This window comes from Epinephelus fuscoguttatus, linkage group LG18 (assembly GCF_011397635.1).
Source record: "Epinephelus fuscoguttatus linkage group LG18, E.fuscoguttatus.final_Chr_v1".
NCBI classification, from domain to species: domain Eukaryota; kingdom Metazoa; phylum Chordata; class Actinopteri; order Perciformes; family Serranidae; genus Epinephelus; species Epinephelus fuscoguttatus.
Genome location: NC_064769.1, coordinates 10664410 through 10680793, shown reverse-complemented (window position 1 = coordinate 10680793; position 16384 = coordinate 10664410).

Below are 16384 nucleotides of genomic sequence, written 5' to 3'. Positions count from 1 at the left end.
TACATTTCCTGTGTTTATTTTGAAAAGACATAACGCATGTAACAATTGCAAATTGACAAACAGTCCCCACATGTACAAAACAGATGCAGGAGGGGTACCTAGCATGTCATCATTTGAAGCTGAGGGCCATCGACCAAATATGAATGGGTATTCTATAAGTTGGGAGTGAAACTGTGTCGGACACACAGTATGTAGTGTAATACAGCTTGCTTTATCTTGCCACATTAAAAAAAAAAAAAATATGTGAATGCATATGGCAGCAACCCAGTTGGCAGAACAAATTTTGGCACAATACTAAACCACGCAACAACATTTGAATTTATCATACAGCAGATATGTTGAAACATTTTCTTACAATTCAACAACGCTGTGTTTCAACATTGTTTTTCAAACACATAGGCCAGACATGGCCGTCGAGGAGGCCAGGGGTTAGTCTGGCACCATTTAGTTCAGAGAGCACCTCCTCTTTTTGCATTCTTGGTATGAGATGGAAATAAAGTAATTTTGGTTCAGTACGTTGACCAGAGTCCGAAGGTGTAAAGCAGAAAGCCCTCCACAGTAAGCATGGGAGTCTCCTCCTCTTTATGATCAGACACTGGGACGAACTCAGTATCAAGGGTGTTACTGACGCCATGAGATTTCTCAAACTTCAGCGGTGTGTCCAACCATGCATAGACTGTTCACACAGGCACAAAAACCATTTGGTTATATTAGAAAAAAGATCATGTTTTAAGTTGAAATGCCCGGTTTGGTGCCACCGTTGGCACTGGAAGTGTCGCAATGTCTCTTAAAAAAATGGTTTTGTTAATTGTTGGTCTTGTACAACAGCCTGTAGTTTGGCAGCCGTGTCAATGGCAAAGTCTGCTCATATACACATAACAAGAACTACATCACTTGAAATGTTGATAGGATACTAGGTATGAAAGGTAAAAATATAACGCATCCATGCTTTGCAGAAACCTATATACAATGCTAAGATTTTCTTCTGGTGACTGGACTGATGAAGCCATTCTTTATACAATATTGATCATACCAAAAGCATTGATGCAACAATGTGTGCAAACCAAGCCATGTAACATGAATGAGATGTTTTATGATTATCTGTTGAACATGAATTTGAGCACCGCAATCATAATCACGACACTGAGTTAAGTTATTAGAGCGATTCCTGCTGCTGAGTATCCATGCAGAGACAGATGTTTTCTGTATGTAGGTCAGGAAGAGAGCAAACAACAAACCACGCCATGGCTTTGCTTTCACCTGTGAATTGTAAGGAAGTTTGTCTTTTTCCACATGCATATACCACAAGAGCTGTAGCTCATGATGTAACCATAGAGTTGATTTGTGGAGGAATATCTAGGTTGGTTGTAGGTCTATCTATTTTTCTTTAGATGTCAAGATTCCTTCACTTATTTTGGCTCTAAAACCTGCCTCTTATATAACTCGTGTGTCACAAAATGTTCACTCCTGTGGTTTGTCTGTGACTCATCACTTTTATGGTTATGATGCACAAATGGAGAGAAGGTAGTGCAGTTCTTAATGCTTAATATTATGATCACCATCATTTAAACTGTTATGTGTTGGACCGTGACTAAGCACTCATTCCTAATATGATGTCTTTAAAGCAAACACACAGATTGTTTCTACAACTAAATGTTAAATGTGCATTAGTGTGAGTAGATACTGTATGGTATGGTTCTGGGTATTGATGAGGTCTCTTTTATTTTACATCTCTTTTCAAGGCTATGCCTGACTATTTCCACTCACACTTTGTCTTTCTAGTTTGGGAATGATTCCCTCAGATGCCATGAATTAGTAATGGCACATCTCAGAGTTGCAGAGAGAAAAGTGTTAGCTAAAAGGGAGGAGTGTCAGTTTTGTCTTACCCATTGCACTACAAACGTTTTACCTCAGGAAAAAGACACAAGATCAATTAAACCAAAGCAGATTTCAAACTTAATCTGCAAATCCATTTGATCCGAGACACAGTGGTGTAATGTAACAAATTTTGTAGGTCTTAAACCAAAGTATTGGGAAAATTAGGGTTTTGACAAGGTGATGGTGCCAGATGAAATGTCAGGGGATGACTGAAGTTATTACAATTTGTCCTGAATAATGAATATCTTCAGCCTTGGATGGTGTGAGCTGTCCGTATAAGCTATAATGAATACTATCAAAGTTAAATAAGATTTATCCTCTGGGAACAATGGATGTCAGTAGAATATTGTGCCAATCCATAGATGTTGAGATATTTCACACATTAGGCCAAAGTGAAAAATTTGACGTGCTGGTGGTGTTAGATGAGAAATCAGAGGCTGAACAAAGTCATTAGGATTCATCTACTGGGGACCATGACTGTCTGTAGAAAAATCATTGCAATCCATCCAATAGTTTTTGAGATCACCAACCCTTGTGCCTAGTGCAAGCACTGTCATTTGCAGGACGTCAAATAGTAGCACTTTGTCATGCCCCTTGGCTTGTAATAGTGATGCCAAGGGCAGCCCAATGTAAACTTAACTGCGGCAATATTTGATGCATGGAGCAATTGACGTAGTACGTAGACCGAGAAAGTCCCTATAGGGTCAGACGACTGGTCAAACAAACACGAACTTTCACCCAGGACACCGCAGTTCGTGCTCCGTGCACAAAAGTCAATGCTGTTTCAAAGTAACATAACATTGTTTTACCGTAATGTTACACAACTGTCACATACTTACATCACTTACATATGTACGCCACATCAAGGACTTACTTTAATCCATAATGTAGTATTTTTTTATGAACCTAACCAAGCAGTTTTGTTGCCTAAACCTATAGGTGACTGTTTGACAGCATTAACTCCATGTTAGAATGTGTTTTACCTAGTAGACAGTGGTGCGTCACATACATACACTAAAAGGCATGTCTCACAGAGATGCAAAAGGGTGCCTTCAGAGTCGGTATCACACGCTGAGGGGCATGAGAAAACATCGGTATTTGACAACCTGGGATGAAAAGGTGCTGGTGCAAACACAATCAGAAAACATCCTGTAGTCAGGAGAAAGTGTCTGATAGTATACCATCAGACTGAAGAACCTGTTGGAGACAAAGTGTTTAGCTATATGACTTGTCCACAATTAAAGAAAGATCCGGTCTTCCTACATTTGGCTCTGAAGGTGCGCACAGTGCCTTTTTTTTTTTTATTTAAATGCAGACACATGAAAAAGTTTAAGTGAAGGTGTGGGTGTGAGCCACTCTGAGTTACCACAGGGCTTTGCAAGCACTCAAAGATGAAGTCCAGTACTGGAGCCAAGTATATGTTACGCGGAGATGCCCTTTATTGAACTAAAAGAAATATTCATTCAGAAATCTTGTATAACAGGAAGAGAAATTACAGAATATAGAGAATATCAATAAAACAGATGGCACGTTTTAGCATTACACAATGTGCACATTGCTCTCTTCAGACCTCATACAATAATGCCTCTGGATATCACAGCTGCCTGTTAGTTTTTAATAAGCACCTTCCTATCCACAGTGGGCCATTAGAAGCCCAAAAATAATAACAGCAGGGTCCAAAGAGTCCATCTACATCCCGAGCCAAAGAGAAAGACAGAGATGGAAATTCCATTCAGTGCAGAGATGCAGTGAGGAATGAAGGGCTGTATACACAACTAAAAGAACACGCTTCCCTGAAGCATGACTACTTTGAACAAAAATCTAAATTTAGCGATCGACTGAGCAGCCTCTATAAACATAGAAAGAAAACATTGGGGTTTTGCAACAATGGAAAGAAGAAAAGGTCATTACAGCGTGTCGGGAATAGAGAAAGGAGCAGATATCCATGTGACAGAGAAGAAAATCTCTCAAGTTCCCTCTTAACTGTCTCAGGTTGAGTGCATCGAGCAGTGACGGGCCCCTGAAGCAGTCATGGATCTGAATCTAGTTAACCCCGGCAGAGACCTCCTGTCAGAAAGCTACTGTGGTCGAGGCAGCCATGGTGCTGCTGCTGTGCCAGGTAAGCCTGTTCTAACATACGCCCTGACACCTCCTGGCTCTCTGACCCCTCACTGCTTGCTGATTAGCCTTTCCATATATAGCTTCTCGAGATGACTTTGCCCACAAGTCCCAGCCTGTGTCACTGCTTAATCATACATACATTTTTCATGAGAATTTCCTCACACAGATAAAACCTGAAGGTCTCATGATCTATTAAGCTTCTGTGATAGAATCAACTGCCTCAAAGCTCAGCTGTCATTTGGACCATGACAAGTCTCCTGATGGAAGTGATTAGCTGAAAACTAGATGGCTGGTTGAGACAAATACATTGTAATGTGGTGTGATTGGATCTGTGTTTCAAATGTATACAGCACATATGCCTGTATGTGTGTATGGACCTAAAGATAGGAGAAAACTTGAGATATAAAATTTCATTTGTAACTTTTAGTAACAGTGTTTCCTGTAAGTGCTTCTTAATAAGAGCCATAATGTGTTTTGCCAGTTGAAATCTTAATCTCATCCCCTCATTTACGTGGTGAGACCAGTAAACAGTAAGGACGTTAATTAAAGGGAGACTTTGCTGATTTTCAACCAGCTTTGTATCATAACGATGTGGGTAGTATGTGTAAAACTGTGGTAAACTTCCCTCCATCTTACCTGCTCATCTCTCAGCTTAAATAAAATAGATGATGTAAAATGCTCTGAGGCTGTTGCGTGAACTACAGACTGTTACTGTTTCGCACATTTCTTGCCTAAAATGTCTTTGGAAACATAATTCAGTGTACCGTTTGGCTGTAATATGAGAATTTGTGGAGAGGAAGAGGGAACTATACTGTTTCCTGTATGGTAAAAACGGGTGAAAACACTGAGATTAAACAGTAAAAAGATAATTTCTCACCAGCTGGTCGCCATATTGTTTCCAGTGGAAAAAACAGCCAATGTTTGGAATGTATGGAATGTTTATTGGTCCAGTGCGGTGAGGTGCATTGCAGTAGTTTTAGTTTATTTATTACCTAGAGCAAAAGCAAATGCCACAGTCCTTTTCCTCAATTTCTAAAATATTTGCATTTTTCTACTGCATAGATAGTCCACTTTTATGAAAAGACCATTGTTCCAGCAGTGAAATACTTCTTTAATTAGATAAAGCTGTATTGTTGTAATTATATGCATTGCTTTCCAGTGAATCTCTAATGCTTGGGTATGCTATCTGCATCCATTCCGGAAATGGCGGACTCCGCCACTACCAATAAAAACTATTATATAGAGAGATAAACACTAAAAATAGGGTTTGATTTCATGGCAATATTAAGGATTAGAACTTTGAAGAAGTAGTCTGACATTTTGGGAAATAGCCTACACTTATTCACATTCTTATGACAAGTGTTAGATTAAAAGGATCAATACTGATGTAGAAAAAAACTTGGTGATGAAGAAAATAACTGTGAGCCACAGTTGATATTACATGAATATGTGTTTAATAGAACACAATTCTGATTAGAGAACCTTTTAAGCATAGCACATGTGCACGGACAGAGACATACCAAAAAACGAAATAACAGAACAATGATTTAGGAACGGCACAGTGGTATAGAGGTTAGCACTCACAACAAGAGGGTTCCTGCAAACCCTGGGGTGAGGGAGCCCTTCTGTGCGGAGTTTGCATGTTCTCCCCTGTGTCAGTGTAGGTTTTCTTCAGGTACTCCAGCTTCCTCCCACAATACAAAGACATGCAGGCTAGGTTAACTGGTGACTCTTAATTGGCCATGAGCGTGAATGGTTGTGTGTCTCTATGTGTGAGTCCTGTGATAGTCAATAATTATCGTATTTGTATGATAATTTGGCCCTCTGTACGATGTACGATCAATAATCCCAAAAAAGGCCAAATGTACGATAATTTGACCATTTCATGAATGTGTGGTCGTAATCAGTACGCCCGAGTTTTTTTGTGAGCCCTGAAGGCATCTGTTCCGATGTGACATGTTTCCAGCCAATCACACTTTGCTTAGCGTGAGATATGGGTGACATTCGTCTCTGAACAATGAGTACAATTGGCTGAATGGTCAGTGCATCAGTAGGATTGTTATTTTGGTTATAATGGATGTACGATAATTTCCCTCAAAATACAATAATTTTGAGTCTCTAGTACGATAATCCTACTTTTCCCACCTGGCAATGCTGGGCGACCTGTCCTGGATGTACCCCGCCTCTTGCCCAATGTCAGAATGAATGACACAGCCTTAAATAGTATATTTCACACATCATACAGAGTGTCTAACATTAGAGTCTGCACATCTACAAGGTCTTAATCCCACGGTATCTTAACCTTCAGACAGCCTGGGGCCTCCTCACATATCTGCATGCAGACATTGAAGGACTCTGGAGGCCTCCGCATATACCTAACCATAAACATTTGCCATGACAAATAACACTCTCATATCTGTATGATAAATATGGAGTGACAGGCAGTAGTTGCTTAGCTTAGCATAAAGACAGAAAACAGGGTACAAAGCCAGCCTGATTCAGTCCAAAGGTAATAAAATTTACCTGTTATATCTTGCTTGTTGAATCCATTTAAATACCAAAGTTTGACCCCAACCAGTAAAACCTTGACTTGTTTTGTTGCCGAAAGGCAGATTTGAGTACAGTTGGACAGAGCCAGGCTAGCTGTTTTCCTCTGTTTCCACAGCATGCAGATATGAGAGTGTTGTCAGTCTTATCATCCAACTCTCGACATGTGAGCAGCGTATTTCAAAATATTCCTTGAATTAGCTCTCTGGTTCTTCCTGTAGGGTTCTGTGATTCATCCTCTCTCATCTCTCCCTCATTGTTTACCAAAAACCTTGCCGTGTTTCTACTGCCTCTACCCATGACTCTTCATAACCTCCCTTTTCTCTCTTTGTTTCAATTCGTTCATCCCTCTGCCTTTTCTATTCTGGATGGGAGGCTAAATTAGTGTGTAATTATAGTCGCCGGCTCTTGGCTGTGTAGCTCTAATGGAACAGAGCCTCTCCATATACCTCGGTAATAGTCTGACAGAATCCAAATGAGAGGGGCTCGCGCTCCCTAATGCTAACTCGATTCCGTGCACACACCTTATACAGACAGCTCACACCATCCTTGGCTGGAATTGAAACAAATGAGACACAAAGAAGATGACATGGCCCGATAGCTCTGACATTTCCAATGATTGTCATTGTGGTTGCAACAGCAGCTGTTGTTGTTGTTGCATTTGTTTTTACTGTATGTCTGGTGGCACCACTTTGAATAATGAACTAGTTAGAAAAGTGTGTGATGAATTTTTCTTGTCAGTGGAGTGCAATTTTGTGTTGGGTCATTACAAGTACAGTATATTTTCATAAATAACGCCAGTCATGCATACACACACACACGCAAACAAACACACGAACACACAGACAGAGATGCTCATTATCTCCTCGGAGTTGTCCCCATTTTCATTCCTTCAGCGGCAGAGAAGAGGTTTGTGAAATCTCTCCTGGAAAAGCGCAGTGCCACAGAGGCCAATCCTGACCCAGATTCATTTCCTCATTGTTTAAAGGTAAGGCTCAGATTTGGAGCTGCAGGTGCGCTGTAGGTATACAAAACACTTCCCCTTATTAAATGTGCGCTGACATCTATCTTCTCACACATTTTCTCAGCTGGAACGGAAGCATTGCTGTTACATAAGCCGTTTAAGAGAGCGGCATCATTGCAAACTAGGGTAATTTAATGTTGTTTCCTCTGGAAGTGGTAAGGATCAAACCTAGCAAGCTGAGCAACAGTAATGAAGATAACAGGGAGGAAGGAAATGGTGGGGGTTGGTTAAGGTTCAGAGGAGAAGAAGACAGAGACAGGAGTGACGCAACAAGGGAGGGATGGGATAAATTAAGAAGGCGGCGGGGCAGGGGGTCGGCGCAGAGTGCTAAAGTTTGAGAGAGGAGCATGAATGAATAACTGAAGTGGAGAGGGAACTTGTTGCAACGCTACTTATCTCAAACGCTTCTAACAAAACATCACACTGTTGTCCCCAAGCAGCCAAATCCCAAGTCACTTTAGTAGCACTGCAAAAAAATGGAGGAAAAAGCAGTAGCAGTTGCAGTGTAATTGCCCGTCTTCTAAAGCTTTTTATGACTGTAGAAAAAAAGGAGAGAACAAGAGGGAGAGACAGCAAGCATGTTGGTGGTGACAAAGAAAAACAAGCAAAACAATGCCACACAGCTCATAAAACTGAGAAATTACCAGCTTTTCTTTGGCAACACAAGCAAAATCTTCTATCAAGCAGCTACAATCCTAACAGAGAGATCTCAACGTACACCTTAGTAATGCGTGCAATTATAGTTTTAATTCACCATATGGCTCTGTACTAAGAGCTGTCCACAGTGGGCCTGTAAACCCTACACTGTGTTACAGATGAAGTGTTAGTCTGGCTGTTCCCAGCAGTATGGCAACTAGAGCAGCTTCTGATGGAATATTTAATGCAGGAGACTCTAAGAATGGATTCCTGCAACATTTTCTCACATCTCACCACACACACTCTCTCTCCAGTTCCCGGTCTATAGCCTTCCTCTCTCTCTCTCTCTCTCTCTCTCTCTCTCTTCACACGCCGACATAGGAGCCACATGGAACAGATGCAACTTAAAACACATGCAACTGTGTTTGCTCAGGAGTATTTCGGCTACTATGTGGATGTTTTTTTCTATTAATTTAGCCACGACTGCATCAATAAAATGCCCACACATCTGTGAAAACATACAAATATACCCGGAGGCAGAGAGGAAAGATGCTTTGAAATGAGACTCAGGAAAATCAAAAGGGAGGTGTTCTACAGGAGCATTAGCCAGGCCTCGATAAATTATGTACCGCTGAAATGATTCCAATTCCCATTGTTCTCTCCAAAGAGCCACGTCTCTCTGGCCCTCACTCTCCATCAACAGATAAAAGACAGAAAAAGCAATAAGGGAAGTGAGGGGAAGATGGAGGAATTCAGAAAGGCAAATGGAAGGTAATTATAGAGGGAGAGAAGGTAGGCATGTCTGTGAGCTAAAGTGACATTCGTTAATATGTAAAGTATACTTTTAATCAGCACTGAATAGGGGACGGGAGCTCAAAAGGAGGAGAATGGTGAGAGGAATGAAATGACAGGAAGGCTGAAAGGTTTTACTGAAAGCATGTTAGAGATGTAGATGAAAAATCCAATACATCATGGCAGTGGTTTCCTAAGGGACCCTATGGGGGAAAAACAAACTCATGCACTTCACATGAGAATTTGAACAGGTATGTCATTTTACATTTAGTATGACTGTTAAACAGCAAAATCCAACAGACTGAACACAACTAAGTAAAGCTGTAAGCCTTATTAGCAGGGGGCTGTTATTGCAATCATGTCTCCTTCAAAATGTGTTAATGTACCACAGATATGCTGTGCCAATTTGCTTTGGCAAATTAATTTTTTTGTAGGGGAAACTTAATGGCTGCCTGAATATGTTTACTGGCATTTTTTTTAACAAATCCAGGAAGTCTGCCATCTTTAGTCACACACAAGTCACAGGGAGGACATCAGGTTTGATGAAAAATGAGAGAAAGTAATGGAAGTAATGGCACTGTAAAGGTGCAGTATGTAATTCTGGAGAAAAGAGCTCATTCCCAGGTTGTCAAGGCAAGGTGGGCAGGGCCAGCAAACACAGGACTTTGACCCAGGAGAGCGGAGTTCAAGATTAACAAACGACATCAGTCGCAGGGTTTTTGTCACTCAATGCCAGTTGTTTTTTTTTTTTGGGGGGGGGGGGGCATTGCTGCCTCTCTGGCTATGTTTGGGGCAGTCAAAGCCAGGTGGTTTTCTAGCAACACGCCACTGCGTTTGTACCACTTACTTGAAGCAAGATATTTTAGCAATATTCCTAACCCTAACCAAGTAGTTTTGTTGCCTTAACCTAACTCCCGACCCCTTCTGCATGAAGATACAACCCAAAAGGCTGCCCCCGGAGTCATCTTAGTAATGCTGGGGCTTCTGCCCAAGCGGCAAAACATGACCAGTAGATCATTCATTCTTTCATTTGTTTTCCGTAACCGCTTATCCTGTTGGGGGTTGCAGGGGCGGCTGGAGCCTATCCCAGCTGACATTGGGCACCCTGGACAGGTCGCCAGACTATCGCAGGACTGACACATAGAGACAGACAACCATTCACGCTCACATTCACACCTACGGACAATTTAGAGTTATCAATTAACCTAATCCCCAATCTGCATGTCTTTGGACTGTGGGAGGAAGCCGGAGTGCCCGGAGAGAACCCACGCTGACATGGGGAGAACATGCCACTACACTACCTTGCTGCCCCATTGTCAAATACCAATGTGGTCTCATTCCCACGTCGTCGAATACCGACATCTTGGATTGGTGGTTTCGGTCTGACTACCAATCCTGGGTCATCAGTATTTGAAGACCTGGTAATGAGATTCAGCAGCTAACTTTTTTGTTTGTCAAATATGAACCTCTTTTTCCAGAAATGCATACTGCATCTGTGAATTATTATTTTTTTCTTAAATCAACAAAACGAGAATTCCTCTTCATGACTGCATCTGCACAGTCTGAAAATGTTACATTTACATAACATATCCATTAAAAGCTCACTGACAATGCAGCACAATATCCGTTTGTTGCAACAAAAGAATGATTTAACATTTTTATGACTACGTTATGGCACACACAGCACTTAACTAAGAATAAGCAAAGACTGTGAGCTTCGTTAAACTATAAAAAGTGTCAGAAGGTACTTGAAGGACGTGTTTTCTTCATTACCATTTAAATTATCTTTTCTTTAACCAAAGTGCTTTTGTTGCCTGAACCTAATTACACCTGGCGAGTTGCAATCTTGTCACTGCTGTCAAAATCCTGCACCTTGCTGACCCTTCATTCCCTCTAACCACCATGGTATGCCTTGTGAGTGCTACAGATATGTAACAATTCCATCCCTGGTCTAAAACATCGCAACTGCTTCTCTCATAAAGCATTTGGCAAACAAGGGTGTATATGTTTATTGTTTTTTTTTTCATGCGTTTAATTCACGTCAATATAATTTTTCCAACAGTTTTTGTCATGAGTACTTTCACATAGAAGGTGAAGCACATCAACACAGATCCACAGCAGTACGCCTACAGGAAGAGCCGCTCTACATCAGATGCAGTATCGTCAGTTATCCACACTGCTCTCACCCACCTGGAGAGTGGGGATTCCTATGTCAGGCTGCTTTTTCTGGACTTCGGCTCTGCATGCAATATGATCATCCCGCAGACTCTTGCCAGCAAACTACTGCTGCTTGGACTAACACTTTGCCTTTGCAACTGGGTCCTGGACTTTTTGACACACCGGCCACAGACAGTAAAGATCCATGGCATCTCATCCTCCTGTATCATCCTCAACACCGGCTGCCCCCAAGGATGTGTCCTGAGCCCCCTGCTGTACACGCTATTCACATATGACTGCTTAGCCAAACGCCCAGGCAACCATACTGTGAAATTTGCAGACGACACAGCAAAAGTGGGACTGATATCCCACAATGACGAGTCGTCATACCGGCAGGAGGTGGAAGATCTGGTGGACTGATGTGGGGAGAATAACCTCTGCCTCAATGTGGGGAAGACAAAGGAGCTGGTCGTCAATTTTAGGAGGAGAAGCCACTCCCACTCCCCACTGTTCATCAGTGGTACAGCTGTGGAAATGGTTCATAGCTTCAAGTACCTTGGAGTCCACATTTTCAGGGACTTGAAGTGGACCAAAAACACCTCCAACATCTTAAAGAAGGCCCATAAACTGCCCAGAAAATCACCCACAGCAGCCTTACTTCCATTGAGGACATTTACACCAGCAGGTACAGGAGCAGTGCGGCCTGCATCATGGGGGACTCTACCCACCTGGCCCATGGCATGTTTGAATCTCTTCCTTCGGGTAAGAGGCTGGGGAGCATCAAGTCCAGAAAAACCAGGCTCAAATGCAGCTTCTACCCAGAGGCTGTTAGACTGATGAACTCCATACCTCACTGAATGCACTTTCATCTCTGCCTTACTGTGTCACAGCACGCTGCCTTGGTTTTAACGCAGCTGTTTTTATTGTATTGTTATTTTAGTCTTACTATTATAGTTTATTTTAGATGTATTGTATTGTACGCTGCTGGACCTGAGTACAAATTTCGTTTCATGTGCAAGCCTGCAAATGACAATAAATAAATGAACATGAACATGAACATGAATATTACATGATGAAAAAGGCTTAATTTTTTTTTCGTAATGAGCTTTTGTGTTTGCGGTTAAAGGCATCAACCAGTGTTGTTGAGCATTATAAAACAACAACAAACCAGATGCTCCATAGTCCAAACTACGGGCAAACCAAGACAACAAACTTTATTACTATTTCAACCATGACAAAGGCAGCACATACACCAGATCCACTACTTCCCTTTGTACCTTTCACAAGAAAAGTCCTTAACACTGCATAACTGTAAATTTACTCAGAGCGTTTCACTGGAGGAAAACTTAATAAAATAGCTTACAGTAGCTTACCTCAGTCACACTTCCAAATGCTGCTCTGCTTCAGTAGGGTCCCAGTAGTTGTTGCAACTATTGCATTACTGTCGTCGACTCTATTTGCATTGAAAGCTTTTATAGAACAAATTTTGCAACCATCACAAATGTGTATCACTGCTGTTATGAATAGCTTTGATGTGAAATATTTGCATGGAAGTATTTAACTTTTTCACGCTGTTTATTTGTCACGCTCCCGATATGTAAAGGCTTTAAAGAGGCAACTTTTTCTAGGCCGTTTTTCACTTGTCTCCAAACTTTGTCCGTCTGCCATTGTGCTCGTGACTCAACTACCTCATGCCCAACTCCTCATAAGGACCTGCACCAGTCCCTGATTGGCTGACTGACCAATTTCACAATACATGATGTGTTTCCTGCCGTAAAGACGATTTTTTTCCGCAAAATTTCGGCACCGGTGGCAGAAGTTTATTGCAAAGTCACTAAGTAACCTATGTAAATGCTGATAGTCTGATTTTACTGTGTATACTACCCTGTGCAACCCACATTATTTTCATAATGATATATTTAGGAAAAGAGCTATCTGTTGCGGAAAAGGAGCGGCCAGGAGTGGATACAAGAGGGAATGAAAATTTCAGTATGTTGACAATGAACATCAGCCATCTTAGAATATTCATACATAAATTATATTTTCTATGATGAAAGAAACTTCTACTATAAATATTTACCTCATGTTAATACATCTTTGCAGCATTATGTTTCCTATAAAACATTTGCTGTTACATAAGAATATATAAATATGATTTTTAGGAGGAAGTAGGTCAGACTGTAAATCTGGATGGACTTTGCAAACATGTTGATAATTATCTGTAAATATTGCAATGCACATTAAAGAGGAATTAGCCTTTCAACGTCACGATGCATTTCTCAGCCCAGTTCCCTTTGGAATTAAGTTCCACCATCATTCCTAATAAGCCCAGCAGCAAGGTCACAGTGTGCTGTGTGCTTTTGTTTTGAAGGTGAGCAGAGTGCTAAAACTGTCTCTGGCAGGTATATTGTGGCCAAAAGTAAGATGAATGTGGTTGTTCTGAGAGTTGCAAAACAAAACCGAGAAAATATTTCATCACTCATGCTTCTTTGGTTTATCTGAAAGCCATGGTTTCCTCTTTTTTTGAAGCTTGTACATGATCCCCTGACCCCTTTTATTTTTTGGGACCAGATTTTATATGCAGGACACCTACATTCCCTGACATCTTCATCATCTGTGACCTCTACCCTCTTGCTGAATATCCGGCAGGTATGATTCCTTAATGAGAAACTTCTTTCCAACAGTTTCTGATCAGACACCATCTTGTTTAATTTTTGATTTCTGATAAACCCCCTCAGAGAGATGTTTGCTCACTAGGAGAATCGGTGTATCATGAAGTGAGACAGCGAGCATGGAGGAGCCTTCTCCTTCAATCTGCTCCTGAAGCCATTTTTTATTTATCATTGTGAAGGCACCTCTGTGTGTACAGAGGTGCCTTCACAACTAAATTATCATAGGTTGTGCTCGTGAGTCTGTATCAACTGCACAGAACATATCTTCTCCTGCTGTGGATGTATAATATTTGCATAATAATGTCTTGTTTCAAATTGGTTTTCTCAGTGTGATGGATATATAAGATGAGTTTTGCCTCCTGTGCAGCGGTGGTAGCCTTACCCAAATAAACAGAAAATGTATCAGTGAATTGTTATCATTTCCTGCCATTTGTTGACTTTTCTTTCACTTTGCTGTTTGTAAGTTTTTAAATTTGCTGGCCACCTGTGGTCCACATTATTTCTCCCACTTGGCTGAAAGCACATTTAATTGGTGTTTCGCTGATGGTGGGAGGGTTTGATTGCTCTTTTTATTTTGAACAATAAAGAGAGGATGTTCAACAGATGCCTGCTTTTGGTCATTTCCTGCCATCAGTACAGTAATATAAACACAACATTTCCTGGCTTCACCCACCATCTTGGGATCCTTAGTAATCTGAGTTTCTCACTTGCAGGGTTTCACACTTTCATTTGCAAAGGTTTCGACTCAAATTACATATTAATTTATGAATCTGAAATGTTACGTCTATAGGCCTAAAATCAGTATAGCTGCCCCAGCAAAGGCTGTTGTTGCTGTGGGTACACTGGTAGGAACTGTCCTGTAAAACACCGTAAACAACTGGCAGCAGGGATGACACAATGTCATTGTGAAATTAACATTTTTTTAAAGATATTTTTTATGGCATTTTGCCTTTATTGGACAGGGCAGGTAAGTGTGAAGGGGGGAGAGAGAGGGGGGGGATGGCATGCAGCAAAGGGCCACGAGCTGGATTCGAACCTGGGCCACTGCGGCAACAGCCTTGTATATGGGGCGCCTGCTCTACCACTAAGCCACCAACGCCCCAAATTAGCATTTTATTTAAATGGTAAATGGTAAATGGACCTGCATTTATAGTGCCTTTCTAGTCATCTGACCACTCAAAGCTCTTTTTACACTACGAGTCACATTCACCCATTCACACACACATTCATACACTGGTGGCCGAGGCTACCATACAAGGTGCCACCTGATACTCAGTTTTTTAACTCACTCACACACTGATGGAAGCATCAGCGGGAGCAATCATGGGGTTCAGTATCTTGCTCAAGGATGCTTCGACATGCAGACTGGAGGATCAAACCGGTGATCTTCTGATTGGTGGACAGCCGATTCTACCTACTGTCACTAAAATTCATGGTTTGGTACTGTTAATGAAAAATAAAGCGTGAACTGTTTTTTATTACAGTACTTTATGGTTGCCGTGTCAAGAAAAAACATTATATAGCTGTTTTGTTTGGTTCTTTATTATTTTTCAGTTTCAGGAAGAGTTTCACTACGGGTTCCCTATTCAACTATGGATTCATCACCCTCCTTAAATCGCACCATCTCTACGGGGTCTAATCGCCAAAGACTTTCCACATTTTAATTCTTATGTGCACCTGTGATAAATATTCTTTTTACTATTAAAAAAACCCAGAGTCTCTCCTTACTGAATTAAGTCTGATACATGCCTATGGCATTGTTCATTGTATAAATTAGCCTAGCCACTAGCAGAGATTTCCTCTATTCATATGAAGTTGGGATAAATCACATACAGGACTGAAAATGCTATTCTGCAGGGACTTTATTGTCTCCACAATGTATTGTTTCTTATTTGTGAAATAAAAATAAGTAAAAGCTTCATTTTCTCTGAGGGAAATGGTTTTTAGCTTATAAAAATAAACAGGAGTTTTGTGTCACTGCAACATTTCTGTGGAGGTGCACATCAGGCTATGGCGTAGGTTACAGCATTTGACGCAGAAGTATAAATCCCACTTTAATCAAATACTGGCTCCCAAAAATGGCACTCAGACATCAAAACCGTGAGGACCCCTGATCTGAGATTTTTGTGTAAGAATACTCTAAAATGGTACCCTGGAAATCCAGAGTTCTTGCAAGAGCACAATTTGAATTTGCTCAGTGAGTCACTCTGGCAATCAGTAATGATGCTCATTACCCATGCTGTTGGAGCCAAGCTGCACCAATCACATCGGTGTATCTGATATAGGCGGGCCAGAGGCGAGCTAAACAGATGACGACAGCGCTACAACGACGAAGTGCGGAATCAGTCAGTAAACATTGCAAGATGGCTACGGGTGAACACCAGTTGTCTGAAACGGCTTTGGCCACTACAATTAACGAGTTAGACTTGGCTTTTTCTCTAAAAGAGGAACAGAAGACGGCGCTCAAGTCTCTCCTTTGCAAGCAGGACGTTTTTGCTGTTTTCCCTAACCGGATACGGCGAGAGTCTAATCTACCAGTTAGCTCTGCTGGTAGCTA